This window comes from Taudactylus pleione, unplaced genomic scaffold (assembly GCF_031769625.1).
Source record: "Taudactylus pleione unplaced genomic scaffold, aTauple2 ptg000758l, whole genome shotgun sequence".
Lineage (NCBI taxonomy): Eukaryota > Metazoa > Chordata > Amphibia > Anura > Myobatrachidae > Taudactylus > Taudactylus pleione.
In genome coordinates, this window is record NW_028285160.1 from 80,918 (window position 1) to 90,454 (window position 9,537).

The 9,537-nt window shown below is 41.1% G+C and overlaps 1 pseudogene; it reads right to left on the minus strand.

Moving 5' to 3' along the window:
• Positions 1 to 4,888: 4,888 nt before the first annotated feature.
• On the minus strand, positions 4,889 to 8,830 carry LOC148476971 (uncharacterized; annotated as a pseudogene).
• Positions 8,831 to 9,537: the final 707 nt, after the last annotated feature.

Below are 9,537 nucleotides of genomic sequence, written 5' to 3' on the forward strand. Positions count from 1 at the left end.
TAATATAGATGTCTCCCTTTGGAAGAAAGGGTTTTCTTTTGCCCCCACAGCACGAGCAAATGGTTTTCAAATGTTCATTGACCTGAATAAATATATCAGGAATCTTACATTGAAAAGACATTTCCTGAAAAAAGATACAGGTATCTTAACCAATTTTGAAGCAGCATCAAAATCAGGATTAAAACTTCCATCAAAGTATTATCCTTTAGAGTCAAGGAGCACACAAATAGAAACCTTCTACGACTTAGTTAAAAGAGATTTATGTTCCATTGACTGTAAAGCTCCAAAGAATTCTAATTTAACCAACTTTGAGAAGGAAGCTTTAAAGAAACTAAATAAGAATGAACAACTTATCTTTAAACAAGCAGATAAAGGGGGCGGCCTTGTGATCCTAAATCGGATTGATTACATCAAAGAAGCCCACAGACTTCTGGGAGATTCAACGTCCTATAGGAAATTAGAGAAAGATCCCACTCCGGTATTCATAGAGGATCTACGAAAAATTCTAATAGAAGCACTCCACACTGATATCATTACTAAGGATGAATACCAATTTCTGATAAAAAACAACCCAGTCATCCCTACTTTTTACTACTTGCCCAAGATCCACAAAAGATTAGTAGATCCCCCAGGATGCCCCATAGTTTCAGGGATTGATTCCTTGACCTTGGGCTGTTCAGAGTATGTGGAGAAGTTTTTGAAGAAATATGTGAGTACTTTAGAATCTTTTATAAAAGACACCACGTCGATCCTACAAATACTGAATACTGTAGAATGGCAAGTCGGTTTTAAATGGGCAACGGTGGATGTGCAATCGTTGTACACGTCAATTCCACATACTAAGGGTATTTCCAGCTGCCGTGAATTTTTAGATGAAGATGCTTCAATCAATCAAAACCATAAAGATTTTATTTGCCACTTAATGACATTCATTTTAAGCCATAATTATTTAAAATTTTTAGATGGGTTTTATATTCAAATTGAAGGTACAGCAATGGGTACCGTTTTTGCTCCCAGTTTCGCCAATCTCCATATGGGAAGCTGGGAGCGTAAATACATCTATGGAAACCATTTGTTAAAAAAACATTTAATTCTGTACGCCAGGTACATAGATGATATTTTAATTATCTGGGATGGCACAGAAACTGATTTTATGTCTTTTATGGAGTATCTTAAACTAAATGAATATAATTTATGTTTTACATACAAATTCAGCGAACATGAAATTGAATATTTGGATTTAATTTTGAGTAGTGATACCTGTGGAATCAAGAGTCGCAACTACATCAAATCAGTAGACACAAACAGTTACGTACATTTCAAGAGCGGACACAAGAATAGTTGGAAGACAAACATACCATTTTCCCAATTCTGTCGTCTACGAAGAACTACACATCCATGGAAACTTATAAAGAGCAAGTGGGTATTTACTCTAACAGATTTCGGGATAGAGAATACCCAGAAGAGATCATTAACCAAGCCACTGAAAGAGCGACCAACATTAAGCGTGAAGATCTTTTGGTCTACAGACCCAGGACTACAAATAAAAATAATCCAATATTTGTTACTCAATATAATAGTAAAGAAAAAGAGATACGAAGAATTTTTTATAAACATTGGAATATACTAAAGACTGATCAAATTCTTGGTAAAACACTCCCGGACAAACCACAATTGACCTTCAGGAAAGCCAATAATTTAAAAAACCGCCTTACCCCCAGCAATTTAAAACCATTAGAAACTAAACCCCCACAATGGATTAGGCAAACGAAAGGTTTCTTTAAATGCAATAATTGCAATATCTGTAAGTTTGTGGATAATAATAACAGCTACTTCTCCAATCATGATAACACTTCTTCTTTTAAAACAAAGAGCCTGATGAACTGCATGAGCAATTGGGTCATATATGTAATTGAATGCCCATGTCACTTGAAATATGTGGGTAAAACAAAAAGAAATGTTAAATTGAGAATTCAAGAACACGTACGAGGAATTAAAAACAGGGTTGACAACCACTCAGTCCCTAAACATTTTTATAAATATCATAATGCGGACCCCGCCGGTTTGAAGTATAAAGCCATAGAATGTGTCTCACTTGGGGACAGGGGCGGGGATAGGGAGAAAAAGTTGTCACAACGTGAAATGTATTGGATCTACACTTTGAATACAATGACTCCGTTTGGTCTCAACGAAACATATGAGATCACACCATTTTTATAATCCTGTTTTTATTATATACATACATTTTTTATTGTCCATTCTGTTCATCTCGTGGATTTTAGTTATATTTATTAACCTTAATATTATGAAGTTATATACGCATTTTATACCAATGCACTGATCTGTTTTGTATATATTTATGTATTTATATTTTTATATATCCTCCTTTATATACATCCTCATTTTTTAGCCTAGATCAACTTTATTCTTATTTGCTGCTAGTGTTTTATAAAATATGTGCTGCTACTATTTATTATTATCTTTATGTTTAAATATGCTTTTAAATGATGTTATATACTGCACCAAAAGACGGCTGCCTTTTTAGCTATAGAAGCACTTCAAAAAATGGCCACTGTAGGTGGGACACCTTTTGAATAGCATTATATTAAATGCCTGATAAACATTCTAGCTGAATATGTGTAAGACTATCAGCCTATGAACGAATAATATGAGGGCTGAGTGTTCTAACAGCACCACTAACTGTAACTAATGCAAAAATGAGTGTTTATTGTATTAAAATTACAGATCTCCGGTGCCGTGTGGGCCGCGCATGCGCGGGTAAACACAAGATGGCACCGCAGATCACACGTGGTGTCTTAGAGACCCACGAGGTATCATTTAGTCCCGCGCATGCGCGGGTAAACAAAAGAAGGCGCCGCGACTCGCACACGAAGTCCCATACCCTCTGGAGACTCGCGAGTATTGACTCAATCCCGCGCATGCGCAATACTGAACAAAATGGCAGCAATCACCGGAAAACACCGGTTTTGTACATAAGCAATTATGTTTTAAGCTATATAAGGCAGCATAAAAGGCTACTATATGAATCCTCCTGAAGAAGTCCAGCTGATTTTGCACCAAGGACGAAACGCGTTGAGGACTGTGGGTGTATTCCCAAACTCTGAGACCAGCTACTATCAGATAAGCTTGTTTGAAATTTTATCAATGTAATTCTCCATTTTTATGTGTGTTATGTGTATTTTGGATTAAAACCTTTTTTAAACGTACTACACCATGAGAAGTGTTTTCTCTCTCCTTAAATCCTACATTTGGAGTGTGTAATCGGCTACCATTGGGGCGTATAAGAGGACTAACTTGGTGAAACCAGAAAAAAGACTCATATACTAATACATGTTGTTCTGGGTCATTACGGTACGCATGCCATTTTTCTAATTAGAGTGTGCTGCATACTTCACATAATACTACACTATATAGGCACTTGTTCTCACCTTTTTGTTTTCCATAATCGTCTGGGATCATACAACAACTGATTCTACTGGAGAACATACAGCTGCCACCGCAAAAACGGGAATATAGTGCATAATAAATATTGATGTAAATAACTGCATTTATACAGATATATATAGGATTGAGCGCTGCTTCAGTACCTCGCTGTATTAAATATATATATATATATATGTGGCCTGTGAAAGTCCATCATTGCCCTGATCAGCGGGCAGATAGCTCCCAAGTTGGTCTGAGCCCCAAAACCCCAGTAACTCCGTAAGCCATTGAAGGCGGCCATGCGCACTAATAATGAAGGTCTGTTTCAGACAATATGGCCGATTCTGAGTCGCACGCTGTTGTGACTGCTTTACCGTCTTTTGCTGCAGTCACGTCTACGACTTTATGCTAATGCCCTTCCCCTAATGTGCATAATGCATCTGAATGTGCAAGGACTGGGACGCCCACTTTGAGCACTTTAGCAACCATCGGTCACACCATAGAATCTTGTACTAGCCCCATGCTAGCTGCAGAATCTGTCAGAGTATGGCTTCCAATGTGAGCGATTAAGCGTTGGAGTTCGCACAGGAACACCCAAATCATTGCCAATATATTCAACACACTGTGTGTATCAATCGCCACTATGACTCTGTGTGTACACACAGTGTAACGCAAGCGCCATACAGGTTATTAGGGGTTTTCCTGCAGGTGCAATAGCATAATAAATCGCTCAACTCCATGAACAGCGGCATTGCGTGTGACAGGGAATCAGGCCCAATGCTGGATAGTTTGCAGGGGAGGGAAAACACAGAATGTTATAGATCTCAAGGACTTGCCGAAGTATAAAAGACAATTAAATAATGATATACGTTTTGGGCAAGGAGTTTAGTAATGCCTATACCTAGCCATCCCCAAGGGTCCCAAACAGCTCCTCCAGTGGTAGTCGTGCCCTGTGCAGCATTAGTTGTCGTCACCCCTATGTGGCCTAATAAATTATATTATTTGGGGGGTGCTGGGGGTGAGCCCAGCACTCCGTCACTCCGTCACTAGCTGGGCTTCCCCCAGCCCTCTCCCTGCACTGAATGGATGCCGCGCGCATGCGCGTAGCATCCATTCAGCTACTCCGGGGTCTGGCACCGCCCGGTGGGGGTGCCCAACTACCAGACCACCCGCGGGACACTACGGCCCACGGGTGGAACAGCGCTGAAATCGGAATGTTGGGAGGGGTGTGCCCTCTATGGGGTGGCGCCCCTGTTCGACCGCACAGGTCGAACATGTTTTGAACCGGCCCTGCTTTTGGGTTAGGAATGGGTGATATAGAAATGATCAGATAAACGATGAAGTCTCCTTGAAGATTTTATTTTATGTACGTCCGTACAGAGCTGGCAGAAATATCATTGCAAGCTGCCCATACATTGATTGTACAGAAATTATATACAAAAAATTATTTTACACATAAACCAATCTGAGATCTCTCTTCCGCCAGTGGATCCTGGCCCAATAGAGTCTCATCATCTACAACCACAATGGTCATCTCATGTTGTGTCTATTTTCTTGCTCCTTTTACAACATCGTCCAAATATAGTAGGCCCACATTTGATACTCAGGTATGTTATGCCTATCACCATTGTCCCACACACAATGTACTGTATGATTCCAAAAAAGAGTTTAGTAATGCCTATACCTAGCCATCCCCACGGGTCCCAACCTGCTCCTCCTCCTCCTATCTTCCGTAATTCCTTCTGCATCTCTGCCACCTTCATCAAATGTCCAGCAATTTCTGCCCTATTATCATCAATATAGGCGCAACATTCTTGTCCTACCACAGCACACGTACCTCCTTCTGCTGCCAACAACTGATCTAACGCCATCCTATTCTGTGAAGCCACTTTTCTTATCTGAGTAACTTCCTCCAGTACTCCTGCGGTACGTTCTCTATCCATGTATTTAAAAGATATAGGACCTTATTCAGAGTTGGTCGCAAGCGCAGATGCGCTCGTAACCGACTCGATGGTTAGGCCGGCAGAGAAACTCTGTTGCTGCGGAGCTCGTTACTGAAGGGGTGGCTGTCAATGTTGATCGACAGCTCGCCCCGTTTGGTAGGCGGGCCGGGGGGGGTGGTTTCCAAAATGGAGGCGTTCCTTAACGAACGCCTACCATTTTGTGGGCGGCTGCACTGACATCATCAGTGATGTCAGTGGGGAGCTTCCTGCTCCATCAGAGCAGAAAGCTCCCTGGGGCTTACGAGTGCCCAGACCCAACCTTAGGGTCTGGTCGTAAGCCCCGATGGTCGCGATGGTAATCACCATCGCGACCATCAACCTGGTCGGTCGTTAAGCTGTGGGTGTTAACCCACAGCTTAACTAATGACCAGGAGGCCGCACTTCAAAAATGAAGCGGCCGCCCTCATTCAGAGAGAGCGATCGCTTTTTGCGACCGCCTCTGAATGAGGGCCATACTCCCTTTCTTTATTTCCCTCGTACTACGCTGCCTTAAGTATGTCAAACCTGCTGGCATTAAATCATGCTCTACTGGTATGTTTCTGGGATACTGATACAGGTGATCAGTGACTCTCACAAAAGGGACAACATATGATAGTGCACATTGTCCACTTGCCGCCAATGGAATCCATGAATAAGCCCATTTTCCACACACCCAATACATTCCCTTAGGTAGAGCAAACCTGCACTGGTATAAAAGTATCTCATATATGCCATAAAGTAAGCTATGTTATTTTCGGCATCATCCTTACAAGTTGCGTTATCAAAAGTACACGTTTATTTTTAATAGAGATTGTGGGCGGGATGTACCAATGGTGAAAATGTGGTAAAACCCTCGAAAATGCAGTTTTCAGGGGTTTACTGCATTCCCCAAATGTACTAAGTCGCGTCCCTAGGTAACGATACCTTCAGGTGGCTTTACCCAATAGAAACCTATGGGCTTCTTATCGCGACGCTCCTGGCTGGGAGGGATTCGATCGGATCCCTTTCAGGAGCCCCGTGGCCTGCGGCCTTCTGCACATGTGCAGAAGGACTTCTGGGTGCTTAACCCGGAAGTCTCTCTGCCCGGCAGCATCGTAAAGGGAAGCTCTTATCGGGAGAGCTGTCCTTTGCGAAATCCTTTGTACATACCGCGGTAATGAACCGTGGTATGTACCCGAAGTCAGGGTGGATGTACCGCATCACGGAAGCGATGCTTAGTACATCCCGCCCAAAGTCTGGTTCTCCACTAACAGGGGTATTCAATATGGGAGCGATAACATCGTTTTTGCGTTAATATCGCACTTTTGACGTCATTATCGCAGGTTTTACTTGTACACCGTATTCAATTTCAAAGACTTATCGCAGTTTTGAAAAGTCTTTGATAAAAAACGGGGATAAGTTTTCACCATTGAATAGGTGTTGAAAAAAAGTGCAGAATTGGGGTTTACGGGTGCAGGCTTAAAAAAAATAGCCTGCACCCCTGGGAATGACATTTAAAAATGAACTGTGTCAAAAAAAGTTTTAAAAAAAATAGGGACACCCCAAAAAATTAATGTAGAAATTGGGGTGAAAAAAAAAATGGAAAAAAATTGTTCAACAATAGGGAAATAGGTTCAGGGCTATTCTGCAAGTATGCGGCAGGTGTTTTCTAGAATAGAATTATAGAATTATAGGTGCACAAATTCAGAATTTTTAAAAACTTACTTTAGGGACATCAAAATATGCTAGTACCCATTTTCATGTACCCCAAATTTGATGGGACCACTTAAAAAAAACTAAAAAAATAACCTAAGTGCTCTTCTGCATCACTTCTTCAATGTCGGGGAAAAAACACCTGCTGCGGCTATTTAAATCCCCGACTTTCAATTAAAGGCTAAAACGGGGGTACCCATAGTGTTCCCCCATGTTTTTAGAACTTTAGGGGGTCTTACAATTTTTTTGAGGAAAAATTCGTAACTTTACGCAAATCCAACTTCGGAGTTTCCCGTTTTCGTTAATTTTATATTGAATACGGGTATAAGCGGGAGCGCGCCCGATACTTTAACGCAGGTAAAAAATCCGATATGAAACGTTAACTTCGACAGTGAAGTTAACGTTTCATATTGAATACCCCTCTAAAAGTCTTTTGTCATTAATGTTGTACCAACTAGAACTAGCTCGAGACTGAGCAGGCATCTATCAGGGGTATTCAATTTGAAGCGAAAATTTCGGAATCGGCGATAAATTATCGCCGATGACGTCATTTTCGCAATTTCAATTATCCCCGTATTCAATTTCAAAGACTTTTTGCAGGTTCGAAAGGTCTTTTAAAAAAAACGGGGATAACTTTTCACCACTGAATAGGTGGCGAAAAAAAGTGCAGAATTGCGGTTTAGGGGTGCAGGCTTAAAAAAAATAGCCTGCAACCCTGGGAATGTCATTTAAAAATAAACTGTGTAAAAAAAAAAATGAAAAATAAATTAGGGACACCCCAAAAAAATTATTTAAAAATTGGGGAGAAAAAAAAATAAAATGTAAAAAAAAAGTGTGTAAAAATAGGGAAATAGGTTCAAGGCTATTCTGCAAGTATGCGGCAGGTGTTTTCTAGAATAGGCTATTAGCGGCAGGTGCATTTTTGTCGAATTTTGAAAAAATTACTTTAGGGACATAAAAATATGCTAGTACCCATTTTCATGTACCCAAAATTTGATGGGACCACTTAAAAAAACGGAAAAAATAACCTAAGTGCTCTCCTGCATCACTTCTTCAATGTCGGAAAAAAACACCTGCTGCGGCTATTTAAAACCCCGACTTTCATTTGCAGGCTAAAACAGGGGTACCCACAGTGATCCCCCATGTTTTGACAGCTTTAGGGGGCTCCTACAATTTATTCCAGGTAAATCCCGTTTTTTTCGCCGATCCTATTTCGCTGGCTCCCGTCTTCGTAGCTTTTTAATTCAATATGGGGATAAAGCGGGCGCACACCCTATACTTTATCCCAGGAAAATCAGCAATGTGGAGCGAAAAGTCCAGCACGGACTTTTCGCTCCAAATTCAATACCCCTGTTAGTCACAAAGGTCGCTCCCTTACAGTCAGTGTAACCTAAATTCTGTCCTTTCACCTTAACCTTTATAGTTGGACTGAACCCAACAGTAAAATACATGTTCTGTCCTCTACGTACGACATCATCTATGTTCATGCAAAATTCAGGTTTTCCCGTAGTAACTCTTAAAGCAGGAGCATGTACTTTACTAGTCACTGACACATTCTGAAATGGGAAGTCATCCACAGCTTGCACATTCGGGTTTTGATTAGCACAGATATGTCCTCCATTGGGACCCTTATGACAAGACCATTCTCTATTTAACATATCAGTCGTGCTAATGAAGTGTGCTAGCAAAGGTATGTCTGCTTCTACATTCATAGGCAAGTGTGTGCAAACCCAACATTTAGTCTCATTGAGTGTGTTAGCAATTCTCCCATGCATTTCTATCATTGAAAAATTGTTTCGGTGATCCCCCTGTTGTAAGGCTTTGCGAACACACTTCGTATTTGACATACCACTAATATATGAATGGAAAATATTAGTCGTGTTTCACTTTGACATGTTATGTGGAATATCTGTGTCATTCTTCACATTGTCAGTAAACATTGAAATGCATAAGGTAAATTCAATTAAAGCAAAAGTCATTACAATACAGAGCTCCCAGGGGGGAATGTACCCCCAATGTCCCGAATCTGGCCTTGGGTCCATCAGCATTGCTCTGTTCAGCATGGTCCTGATCTTCACAGTACTCTTTAGAGTTGCATATCTCTTCAGAGTTACTGCTTTGGCAAATGGCCCGGGGTTTATTGTGCCCGTAAAGACCACTCACTTGTTGCTTTCACTGGTAAAGTGTTGAGGCTGTGTCTTGGAGGATCTCCTCTGCTTAGGCTGTCTCAGGAGGCATGACTCTTTTACAATGCATGGCGTGGATCCACACGGTCTTCTGCTTTATCTTAACAGTCGTTGGAGTTGTCAGCAAGACTTGATAAGGTCCTTCCCACCGGTCTGTCAGCGTGCCTGATCTCAGGAAATTCTGGACCATTACCTCATCACCAGGTTTTAGTTCATGACAAGCACCTTCCATA